Here is a 13,127-nt window from a genome sequence, read left to right as displayed (position 1 = left end):
ATTAATCAGCATATTCAACATGTTGAACTTCCCCTCATCACCAACGAACGGAAACGCCATGTAGATAAAAGTTGACTTTTTAATAGAAAACTTTTCCCTGTATGCTGAACATCACTTTAAAAAAGAAACGTATCCAAAAGATGTGTGTTACCTTCCTCTTGGCTACATATGAAACTACTCTGTTCCTTCTAGATGACACCAGTAGCATCTCCTCTTGTCTGGGCAAACATGGGATCATAACACAGGGTTGACTTAATTTATATTAGAAGTAAAACCATATTGCATGCAGTGGGACAACCATCTTGCCAATTATTTCAGATAATCACTCCCCTAGAACACAGTACAGCAAATAATACCAGTCAACTTAGGTAATTTCTCATTAAGACGCTTATAGATCAGTAAGCTTAATTGTAAAAGCTAAGCATTTATAATTCGTAAGCACAAATTATGCTAAACTAGACAGGTTATATGCTACTAAGAGTTTCCTGTAAGCTGCAAAATGATTATTCACTCAGTAGTTTAATCCAGAAGTTGGCATTAATATACTATACCTAACTTTCATTAGGCCCCTCTAGGTAAAAGTTGAATGTAAATAGCGCATTAACATGACAGTTCAGCTTCTTGATATCTGTTCTAAAACCCATGACACAGGAAAAGTACTGTAAATCAAAAGTAAGGCCTGTTTCTCTCCAGTGCCTATAGTGTTCTGGTCGTTATGGTCAGCACTCGGTAAAGAGTACTTTTAGGCGAAGGAAATACCACTTGGTCCAGTATCCCCAGCATAAGTGGCTTTCATTTGAAAGAATTGGGGCACTGCTCAAAAGCCCCATTCAATCTTTGGAAGGCATGGCCTCGAATCCAGCTAGGAGCCAGTATATATCAACAATTTTGATAGGTAAATTCCTTTAAAATACAACATGATTCCTCTAAAGATTCAAAACACTCCACATCACTTATAAATTTCAGCTGTTCCCCAAGTGATATTTCATTCTTTATATGATCATTCTGCAAATGTACAGAATCACATTTCTCATAAAAGAAGAACCTAGCATGGTTTGCATGGCAAGATAATGGAAGCACATTCAAGTCACCGCTGTCTGAAAATGTTCCAGCAAAATGCAGCCTCCGAGGCACGGATGCCTTGGAGACACCAAAAATCTGTAATCAGAAATCATTAATTAAGGTTACCTAAAGTCTACATTGTATTTGACTGACAGCCTCACAAAAGCACTGCTTACTTTTCGTAAGGCTGCAGTGTGCAATGTCGTCTCTGACCAGTTACCAAAGAGTAATCACAACCTTGTCATTGTCGACAGGACAGCAAACTGAATTCCCACAAACGCTTCTTCGAACAAAAAAAGCTTCTGATCTGAAATATTAATTCCATTGTCCTCCCCACTCCATGCTTTTTTCTTTTTTTAAAAAATAAAAAATCGTAACAGAATACTCTAAAACAAGCAGGACCTATTTTCTGACCCTGCCGAATAATCAGAGGTCCCTAATACTGAATTTACAAATGGATATTTTCTTTGCTTCACAGAGATATTTGAGGGGGAGGTGGGGGAGGTCTGGGGGGATAATTGCAGCCTATGGGTAAGCCAGACCACATGATCAAAAACTGCTGTGACACTTAAAAGTGTTTCTCCACAAGGAATTCCTGTGCCCAGAAGCCTGGTGAAGCCAGTAGCAATTAAGGCCATGTTATCCTTTTAATTTACTTCAAATTATTGGCCTCTAAGATCAATCATTTAGTGTGGTTGAGTAAGGGAGGGGTCAATATAATAGGCACGTGCATTAAAAATTCTTGTTGATCTTAAACAAAAATTTTGGCAGGCTGGATCTGGGGAAATTTAAAACGGCTGCTTTGAAGCTCACCCTGAAATAAAAACTAGTTATTTTCTAGTTTAAAAAAAATGACTAATATTCTAGATTAGGCCCATTTGTAATGAATTCAAGGTTTTCTTCTTCTGAAATCGCCTGGATTTTCAGTTGCTGCACTGCGTGTCCTGAATTCAGTGCTGTTTGCTTCAAGTGTGAGATGGTTTTATTTTATGTTTTAATTTACAAAGGAATTAAATGGCTGGGCTTAGACTGATGGAGGAGTCCTTGAAAGTCCACTCGAGAAATGGGAACTAAAACATTAAAAAGTGTACCAGTATCTGTTACACAAGGCCAACTCTACCTAACAAAGGAGAGCTGTGTTCTTCATCACACACGAAGCACATAAATCATGGGGTGCGTGTATCTCCCTCTTGTAGCAATTTAGTCCTCCAGATCTTTTCTTGACCAGGTCACACGAGATGTCCGCCACTGGAGAGCTTTTTCCTCATCAACCCGAAATAGCAAGATATTATAATCACAGGAAGAAAAAAATGCTCAGACACTCAAGAGCTGGCAAAACAGTAGACCTTTGGGCCAGTGTTGCAAAATGCAGTCAAATGGTCTCTAGCCCTTTAGTAATGTGCGTCGAACCAAAGAAAATAAGGCGAAACCTGAAGGAAAGCACAAATGTTTACGTGGCCATACCAAAGCACAACATACAACACTCGTGAGGTCATTTTATTTATTTAGCCATCTGCAGATCCAAAACCAAGCTGTGAAACTGAGATTTGAGCGAAGTCAGGAATGGCCTCGTTTACCTCCACGTTTAGAGACAGCCTTAATGAAGAGTTCGTACCCTTTGGCTTTCTTGTCGAAAGATGAAAGTGACATCAGCCCCTGGACTGTAATTTTTTACCAGCAAGACTGAGTAAGAGGCAAATCCTGGAGTAAATTATCAGCTTGGATGTGCACGTAACAAGGTCCAGAGAGACCCTCTCAGAAGTTGCCTCTTTTAATCCAACGCTGACTTATACGAGAAGCGGTTTTCAGTGCTTTCAGAAGACCACAACAGCCCAAATCACTGCAAGCCTCGCAAGCCTAGTAGATCTCAAACCTTTCCCAAGACATCCCAACACTATCTGAGGCCCTGAAACTATGGCAACCGAATAAGAAAGTAGCCTCCATGATTAATAGATGAAGATCCCAGAGACAGTGTCTAGCTAGGGCCATCCTTCATGATGCGAGAAGAATTAGTACAGAATCCATCTCAGAAACCATTAGCAAGTATTCTTCTTATAAAAATCCACCCAACTGCCATTCTGCTACCTATACCCCAGTTTAGAATGCCGTGAACAGTTCGGTTTCTAGTTATCGCTCACTCTGCAGAGATGAGAATGTTTTTAGTAACTCAGATGCTCGCGTTTTTAGAATAACGAAATGCTTAATAGGCTGGTGTTCCACCTGGGTATCTGAGGCCTAAGAACAAAGGCATTCAAACACCAAAGTATGTGAATGAAGTCGAGTGGCTCTCAGGGCAAAAAGGAGAGACAGTTGTGGATTGTTCTGAGTGTTTTTTGTGGAGTGCAGTTTTTCGTAAAGCATTCCATTTTCAGGAAAGGAACGTTTCCATTCACCAGCTCCATCAGTATTCTCTTACTTTCCTCATTCAAGGATGGTAGGAGTCTGGGGGTGAGGCAAGCCCTAGAGTCGCTGCAATATTAATGAAAAGATTGAGTACGCTCCTGAAAAAAGGACTCGGGAATAGGAAAAAGGAAGGAAGAATAGATCCACAGAAAGCCTGGCTTTAAAACTCTCATATAACGTTAAACCACAATTAATATATCCGTTATTTCCCGGTCCCTCAAATGCTTATTTTCCAATGGCATGTTTTCATTGTGTTCAATGCCAGCTCCTGTTCTGTTCTATAAATGCTTCAAATCAAATCATGGCCAAAGGCTTGGTCTTAAACACGTGGGAGGGCAGAAGGGATAAGAGAGGGATAAATGGCATCAGTTTTAGAGATTCTTCCGCTAAGGTTTTTGAATTGGCTTGGATTCTTTGAATTAAAGTTTCTGCAGATGGCAATTATAGGTTAGTTGGAAACCACTAGCAAGCGCTGAGTCATATTAAATGAAAGCCTCAGGTCTCAAGGCTGTATGTGGAAACATCTATTACTAACAGTACTTTCAAAGCAACAGTCGCACACTGGCTGCTCCACAGGACCTGGTCCTTCAGTCTTTGGGGCATGTGAATTGCTGATGTATTCCCCTCTCTGTATGTCATCTTTCCACTTGCAAAATTGAAGAGAAAAACATTTTCCTAGATGAAAATAACTGTAATTCTAAGCCATGGAGGGATTCCTGTTCCTTCAGGGAACTGCAGCGATAATATTGCCCCTTTTGCTGTGCTTCTGAGGAGTCAGATAAGATAAGAAACTGTATGATTATCATTTGAATCAAATTTCAGGTTGTATAGCAATATATCAGCAGTAGAGTAATCACTGTCTCCACTGCGGTCAGGTGACTATTTCCCTGCATTTGGTGGGGAAGCTAGTGGTTCACTTCTGCGTGGAGATTCAGGTGCTCCCAAACTGTCACTGTTTCAGGCTTGGCCAGGGAAGATTGACCTGGCAAATATGGCCACCATAAAGACCCTCAGGCAGTAGTCCCAGCCATAGCCTCTTGGAGAAGTTGATTGACAGCCAAGCTTCTCCCCTATGTGGTCCTTGGGGTCAATTCAACTCATCCCTGAACAGTCATTATGGGCAGCTCTCAGATTTCAAATGTGGGTACTCTCAGATTCTTTAGTGGGTGTATTTTACTTATGGTGTGAATGTTCCTTTCCAGTCCGAAGGTGTTTCCTTCGCATCATCTCTTTATGTCACAGATTTGTAAGGCCATTTCCTTTTGTACTCTCCCCACCAGGGCACTCTCCATGACAACTGTCACCCAAATAAAAACAATACTTTATATTTAATGAGTGTGTGTAGTGTATCAGGCATTGGGCCATGAAACTTACAGATGTCATATTTACTCTCCTCGACAACTGTAATACAAATGTAAACTGTAGCATTTTACAAATGGAAACTGAGGCAGATAAGTAACTGGCTCAAAGTCACACTATTTGTAAATGGCAAAAAATGGGATGCAGTCTGTGTTGTGTCTGCCTAAGATGTGTGACCTCTGCATCACCTCCAGAGCTGTCTACAGCCCTCCCTCCAACAGTTCTTGCACATTTTTTATAAACTTATGTCACAAAATCGAATGAATTTGCCCTGTATTTGGTGGGGAAGATAGTAGCAAATAGCAAAGATCAAAACTTCTTTCCTCTCACTCCTAGTTCGCCCTGATGTGTCTGTTCTACGTTAACGCTTTCACCGACATGAGCTGTGTTAGAACTTACCTGAGCAAAAACAAGCCCTTACTTTTTTATTTTATAATGCCTGGCAGAGTGCCACTCCTATGACCTTGCCCAATGCATTGGTCACATTGGAAACAATCACTAGTTGACACGGTTGGCGTCTGATTCATAAAGTTGCCATCTGTACACTACGTAGATTGTGCATTTTCAGTGAATTTGAGGATCTTACTTAATTTCATAATGTGGTTTACATTAAAATGACATCAACACAGTATATTCTTTCTTTTATGATTTAGAAGACAATGAAGCAGGGTCTCTGCTAGGCCTGGGGTCTCGGGAGCAGAGGAAGGAGCCAGCATCAAACTTTTCAAATTTCCAGACTGCATTTAAAAAAAATTAATTAATATTTGGCTGTGTTGGGTCTTCGTTGCTGCGCCAGGGCTTTATCTAGTTGTGGCGAGTGGGGCTACTCTTCGTTGAGGTGCGCAGGCTTCTCATTGCGGCGGCTTGTCTTTGTTGCGGAGCATGGGCTCTAGGTGTGTGGACTTAAGTAGTTGTGGCACGTGGGCTCAGTAGTTGTGGTTTGCGGGCTCTAGAGCGCAGGCTCAGTAGTTGTGGCTTACAAGCTTAGTTGCTCCACAGCATGTGGGATCGTCCCAGACCAGGGCTCGAATACATGTCCTCTGCATTGGCAGGCAGATTCTTAACCACTGCGCCACCAGGGAAGTTCCAGAGTGCATTTTGTATTTTACCGAATACAGCTACATTCATGATTTCATATTATTCTCCCAGCAGTCCTACTAGATAGAAAGCATAGGTTTACTATTCACAATTTTTATTTAAAATAATGCAGCTTGAGAAGAGTGGCTTGTCTGTTGTAGTGAGTCTGGAACCCAGATTGTCCAACTCCAACAATAGGGTCTTCAACAACAGTTATCACTGCACTGGGACAGGATAGAAATGTGGGTTAATGGGCATACTATTTCCTCCTGGTAGGAAGTTGAATTTTATTTAATAAATTTATTTATTTATTTTTGGCTGTGTTGGGTCTTCGTTGCTGTGCACGGGCTCTCTCTAGTTGCGGTGAGCGGGGGCTACTCTTTGTTGTGGTGCGTGGGCTTCTCATTGCAGTGGCTTCTCTTGTTGTGGAGCACGGGCTCTAGGTGCGTGGGCTTCAGTAGTTGGGGTGTGCAGGCTTAGTAGTTGTGGCTTGCGTGCTCAAGAATGCAGGCTCAGTAGTTGTGGCACACGGGCTTAGTTGCTCTGCGGCATGTGGGATCTTCCCGGACCAGGGCTCAAACCCATGTCCCCTGCATTGGCAGGCCGATTCTTAACCACTGCGCCACCAGAGAAGCCCCAGAAAGTTGAATTTTAAAAACTACTATTAGCAAACTCCAAAGAGGCAAGAAGGTTCTGTGGCCAGTGGTTAAAATGCAGAACAAATGAGTCCAAGGTCAAAAGCTCAGTCTCCGTAAGTGCTGGCTGTCTTCTTAGCTCTGTTTCTCAGAAGGGTGATTCTCCCTAACTCACATTCCCTCCAGCTTCAACCAGGTGTCCCACAGATGTGTGCTCTTGGCTATAGAAGGGGACTGACTGGATGTGAGTGTGGGAACGAGCAGGCTTCAATCCGTCACGAAGACTGGAAAAACAACCCAGAGTGAATGCTCCACTGATGATGCATGAGACACATCACCTATGTACATGGAAGACAGTGTTACACACACACACTCATGCAGGCAGAGAGGTGTCTCATTTGATGGACACATATCATAGAAAAACAAGAGCAGGGAAAAGAGATAAAGACGGGTTGTTTGCAAAAAGATTCACTCTTCATTCATTCAACAAATACTTGTTATGAAAGCGCTGTGATGTGCCAGGCACAGGTTTAGGTGCTGGAGATATAGCAGTGAAGGAAACATAATGGCATTGTGTCTAGCAGAAGACAGAAAATAAATGAGGACAACAGACAGTTTGTCAGGATGTGAAAAGTGCTAAGAGGAAAAAAAAAAAACAAACCTGAGACTGTCCACTGGGGTAAGGAGTGTTGTGACAAAAGGGTGAAGCAAATATGATCAGGAAAGGCTTCACTGAGGAAGTGACATGTGAGCAGAGAACCTGTAGGTGCAGAGGAGCAAATCCTGCAGCTCTCTGGGCAGAGGACCGCCCCAAGCCTTGAAAGGGCAAGTGCAGAGAGACCCTGCAAAGGGGCCCGGGGGGAGCACGCCCAGCATAGTCAAGTGACCCCCAAGGAGGAGTGGAGGTCAGAGAGGTGGGGACCCGAGTACAGATCATGTGGAACCACAAAGGCCATAGAAAGAACTCTGGCTTTGACTGGAATAAGATGGGAAAGCATTTGAGCACATGTAACCTGATCTGTAAAAAAAAAAACTATATCACTTCAGCTGCTGTGTTGAGAAAAGACTGTAGGGGGCCAAGAGCAAAGCCCGGAGACTTAGCTGGGAGCCTAACACAGTAGGTTCCCCAGCAGGAGGAGACAGTGGCTTGGCCAATGTGAGGGCCACTGAGCTGGAAGACCTAGAGGGAGTCTGCATGCTTTCTGAAGGTGGGGCTAACAACATGGCAGCTAGAATGGATGCAGATACCAGAAAGAGAAGAGTCAAGGATGACTCCTGAGTTTTTTGGCGTGAGCAAACTCAAAGGATGGAATTGCCATTTACCAAGATGGAGAAGATGATAAGAAAAGCATGTGTGGAGGAGAAAGATCCAGAACTAGGCATTTGGAGCATTTGGGTTTGGGATGTCTAGATTCTACCCCCTGTAGGCATTGTGTATATCACAGATCCAGGAGAGAGGTCTGGGCTGAGGGGGTTATTTGGGAAACATCAAAGTATTGATACTTGTGTGTGACGTTCTCCATTAGTATAATTAGAATTATTCTAATAAAAAGGTTTGCAAGAACTCATCTGCTTCACAAAGCAAGATACCCTTGTGTATAAACTATATTGTAATAGTCCCATGCTCAGAAGTATCCCGAACTCACTTCTCCCCTTGAGGTTTGTGTGGTATGACATCTTACTTGCCCATTTCAAAGGGATTAAATGCCTCCCTCCCTTCCCTACCTTTCCATATCCCCAAGAGGCAATTGTGTGGTTGCCAGCAGAGAACAGCTCAGTTGCTCTTAACAGCACATTTTAAGGCAGAGGAGAAAAGCCTTCACTCTGGAATAGAAATCTCTCAGAGACAACTTGGCTCCAGGGCACCCCAAGAGAGTGGGGGGCACTGATACGGGAGGGCCCAGCAGGATGCTTCCAGGGTTCCCCTTCCCCTGGAGATGTGAACACCCAGGGAACACTCGCTGTGGGACGAGGGCAGCAAACTGTCGAAACTTAAAAGTGTGTGTGCAGAGTGGGCGGCAGTGTCGAGATACATGCAGGCTTTTCCACCGTCGCAAACGGCAGATGCCTAATTAAAGCATTTGCAATTAGTTTGGCTTGTTCTGTGATTCCTTTCTGCAAACAAATATGATGGGAGAATATATTAGCTCTTGGCAAATCTAGTTCTGAAAAAACTTTCTCTTCCGTGATTACTCTTTTGTCCTGCTCAGAAAAGAGCTGAAGCACTATGTACACACCCTGAAGTATGTGACTTACCTCCTTGTCCAAAACAGTATTTTTCCTTCCATTTCATAAAGGAGTGCAACTGCCCATTTGCCTTTAAAGCATGAGGATTTATTTTGAATTTAATACAAGTTCTTAATTTGGGTCTCTTAATTTTATTCAATGAATGTAACAGTCTTCCTAATTCTTGCCATCCTTCTGATTCAACACACTTGGCAATGTTATCCACCTCCTCAGAATGCAAATGCTATATTTCTTTAATGATGGGAAAAGCATTCACTAGACTTCGAAAGAACTCTAGGGGTGAGTGTTTGTGTGTGTGTCTCTGTGTGTGTAAATAAAGAGTTGCACTTATTGCCACTTTACAATAACCACTTACTTGAAGGCATAGATTTTCTTTTTCACTGTAGGGGAAAAAAAAGCCTAGGTCTATTCTAAGTGGAGAAATGTGAACTGTTTGGGACTGTTTCTTTCATTTAATCATTCAATATTTACTTGAGTTTCTACAGTGGTTCTTATGAATTTTTAACGTATTTCAACTTACATGTTTTATCCAATAAGTATATTCTGCAGGTAGCTACTGAGACCATGATTTTGGGTGTCCGTTGAACATTTACATATGTGGTTATATGCATTATGAGAGTGTGGCCCATCTCTAAACGGTGATAACTGCAAAACAGAACGCTTTGGGAAGACTGTCACCAAACAGTGTAAATAAGAAACATGAACTAGAATGCCTCTTTATATCAAGTTGAAAAAAGACATAACGCAAAAAAGAGGTTTAAATCTGTTGGTCATTCATTTCTCCTTTCAGATTGGTTTGCAAAGTGCCTCCTCTAAGAATGTCCTAAACCCAAAATAATAACAGAGAGTGGGAGGTTACTCAAGAGTTGAATAAAAGTCACCATATAAACAAGCATGGGTAAACCAAATTCAAATAATTAGTGCAGTTATTTTTTAACAGATGGTTTAGGTTAATAGGTGGAGACACAGTGTTGCCACTGTAGTATTTAAGGTTAGGTTAATAATTAACTTTCGTGCCTGGAGTAGTTTAATCAAAGCTTACTGTAAAAACTGCGCCATGCAGACTAAACAGGGTATTCAAAAAACCATGCAAAATACTTGCAATCTTGACCTCTGGTAAGTCATTTGGAAAAAGTGTGAAAAAAGAAGATGTTTTCATTCAGAAATGTGCACTAGTATCTTTACTTTGGGGGAAAAACCTTCCTAAAGGGTTCGTATTATCTGGAACCAACAATCTTCTCCCTGCCATGAGAGTGGCTGACTGTGGACTTCAAATGCCCAAGATGTATGTTGAAAGGAAGACCAGACGATTATCAGGATTAGAGGAAGGCAAGGCAAAGGTACTCGACCTTCGTACCCGGAAAGACTTCAGAACCGGCGCTGGGGGGCATTAAATAGCTTTCCTGAGACCTGCTGGCACAACACTGTAACAGGGTTAAACATCTTTTCAGATACCAAGCAAAGAAAGTCGGGCATACATGTGAGAGAGTGTGTCTGTATGAGTGTCTTCGCGCCCCTGTGTTTTAAACCTTTCATGGATCACATTCAATTGCAACTTGATTTTCATCCAGCCTAGGCAGAGAGTGATCCCACTGTGGCCGTCCCTGGCCACCACATTCCCAAAGCAGACGCCTTTCTCCCAAGGACCGATGCGGATTGGTAGCGGGGCTGCCCCCTGCAGTACAGGCAAGAGGCGGCCCCTGGAAATGCTCGCCTTGGCCGTGAAAACAGCGATTCCTACCCCGCTCCCCGCACACCTGATTTCCTGCTGTGCCCCTCCTTGAACACCCGCCGGCTGGAAAACAGCGCGAGGGGTGCAGGAGGCTGGGATGCTGAGCTTGGAGCCAGCGAACCCGGGCCCGTGTCCACACGCACCCGCGCGCCAGCCGCTGTCCACAGTGGCCCCGCCAGCCGCTGTCCACAGTGGCCGCACCAGCTTCCTGAGTGCTGCGCTGAACTTCCCCTTCTCGCCCCTCCCCACGCCACCCCTTGCTCAATTGCTTGAGAGACTGGGCCAGCAAGTGCAGCGCCACGACCCCAACCAAGCTGACCACCGGTCGGGGTGGCACTCTCCGAAGGGCCGGCTCCTACCTCTTAGCCGTACGTATCCTGAGCGGTTCGCCCGCCTCCCTGGGGGTTCCGTTTCCCGCGGGCTGCACATGTTGAGCCCCAATTCTGTAGTGCCCCCCCCCCCCCCGGCCTTCAGAGAAACTTTCCAGAAGCGCCTGGTCGAGTGACCCCGCGCTGGAAAAAAAGGAGGCGGCGCTGGGCGGAGGGGCGGCGAGGGAGCGGGAAAGAGGAGTCCCGTTTCCTTCCCCCATACCCACAAATCCATACTGTTCCCTGGCTCCCCCTGTACCGTTACGGTCGTGGGAGGAGGGAACGGATCTCGGGATCCTGCTTTGCACCGTGTAACACAGTGGGGAGCTGAGAAAAAAGCGGAGCATCTGGGGGAAGAGACACTTGCCATCCCAGCAGGGTCGTGCAGAGTGGGTGGGCACTGTCGGGCTTGCTCCCGAGCGCCCCACTGCCAGCGAAGCAGCGCTCTAGACGCAGCAAGTAGTCCGGACAATCCAGAACCTGGGGCCCGGGCAGAGCTGTCGTCTGGTTAGCAAGCACTGAGCCATCTCTTGCCTGGTCTTCTCACCCTTCCCCCTCCCGGGACACCTTCTTTCCAGAGAGGGACCTCATAGTTTCTGGAAGACGGCACAGTGGGCGCCAGTCCCGGCGTGGCGGGTTCTGTGCTTGAGGGGGACACAGACGCGACGGATGCTGTCTTCGCCGCCCAGGAGGGAGCTGCGGCGGGGAATAGGACCCAGGGCGGGGGCGCCGCGGCACACTGGGAGGAGGCCACTCGTTCGAGCAAACAAAGCCCGGAACCTCTGGTGCCAGCGTCCGAGGGAGCCGGGATGTCACCAAGTGGTAGGGTGCGCGAGTGCCAGGGCCATTACAAGTTTCCCGCACTCCACTGAGCCCAGCCCAGACCCCGCACCGACAACAAAAGATTCTCTTTGCTTCCCCACCGTATCTGCGGAACCCCTGAACCCAAACCTCGTGCAGAGCGAAAACAGCGCTCTTCTACCCAACCTCCTCCAGCCCTGGAGGGCAGAACCCCTTCCCCTGCCTTCGCACCAGGACCGGGCACTTCCGAGAATCTCACCCTTTCAGGGCTTCTCTGCTGCCTGCTGGCCCGAAAGTGAGGACGAGCCCCCGGGTACTGCATACACATCCCAGGGCCAGGGAGCTATCCGCGCGGTTGGTGTCCCGGGCGGCGCCTGGCGTGTGCGCAGCGCGGGTGGGGAAGCTCGCAGCACGGAGCCCGGCGGTCTCTGGGGCGCCGGGTGGAGAGGAGCAGCGGGCAGGGCTCGCGACTGCTCCCCCAGGGCCGGGCAACGCTCGGGAGACTGACACAAGACAAAATAAAACGCAAGCACCACAAAGCCGAGACAGGGAGTGCGGCCCACGGCCCGGAGTGCGGACCGCGGCCCCGGGACCCGCAGGAGGGAGCCAAGCCGCCCGGGAGGTGGGGCGCGCCGGGGCGCCCCAGCCGTACCTTTTCGGTGCATCGACGGGCAGGCGGCCGGGGCTCGGAGCGGGCTGGTACAGCGTGTATCCCATTTAGTAATCCATTATCGAGGGGATCTCTCCGGGCCGCGAGCTGCGCTCTCTCCTTCGCAAGCCTTTGTCATTCCTACATGTGTGCTTGTCTCTTTGGGGTAACAGTCGCGGCGACTACTTTCTGGGATGCAAACGCGCTGTATTCATCTCCAATGACAGGCGGAGAAGGGGAGAGGAAGAAAGAAAGAAAGAAACCAACAAGAAAGGAGTAAATGTTCAAGAAACTCTTCTCCAAATCCAAATTCCACTTGGATTCCACTCCGGCAATCCCTTCGGTAGTGTCTGCGCCGATTAACAAGTCATTTCAGGGTGGGGGGGCGGGGTGGGGGCTGGCGCAGGGGTTCGCCCTCTAGCCCCGCTCCACGGCTGGGAGCGCTACGCCGCGGGTGTGGCAATGCTGGCCGCTGCCGCCGCTCCTAAGCGAACATCGCGGGCGGTCGGCCCCGCGGAGAAGCGCCGCTGCTGTGTCCGGAGCGCCTGGACAGCCGAGTGCGTGGGGAGCGGAGTTGGCTGCAACCTCACCCCGTGCGGCTCACTACTCCTCTGTCACTCGAGAGGCCGCCGCTCCTGGGCGGAGCCAAGTCCCGGACTGGATTGCGCAGAGCGGACTCTCCTCCTGCAACCCCGCCTCCTTTGGCTGGCGTCTTCTCCGACCCAAAGTAGGGCTGCGGTCTATGTGTGCGAACACTAGCGAGCGAGGCGGAGAGACGGAGAACCTACGCGGTT

The 13,127-nt window shown here is 46.9% G+C and overlaps 1 protein-coding gene across 1 annotated transcript in view; it reads right to left on the bottom strand.

Annotated features, from left to right (window-relative positions):
• Positions 1-12,655, bottom strand: part of SEMA6A (semaphorin 6A) — a gene marked incomplete at its 3' end in the record, with an annotated part of 125,407 nt that extends 112,752 nt beyond the window's left edge. The window contains exon 1 of the mRNA XM_082836768.1: positions 12,337-12,655. The remainder of the gene's footprint in view (positions 1-12,336) is intronic.
• Positions 12,656-13,127: the final 472 nt, after the last annotated feature.

Source organism: Leucopleurus acutus (genome assembly GCF_964270905.1).
Source record: "Leucopleurus acutus genome assembly, chromosome: 3".
Classification (NCBI taxonomy): Eukaryota; Metazoa; Chordata; class Mammalia; order Artiodactyla; family Delphinidae; genus Leucopleurus; species Leucopleurus acutus.
This window is presented reverse-complemented; position numbering and strand designations above follow the sequence as displayed.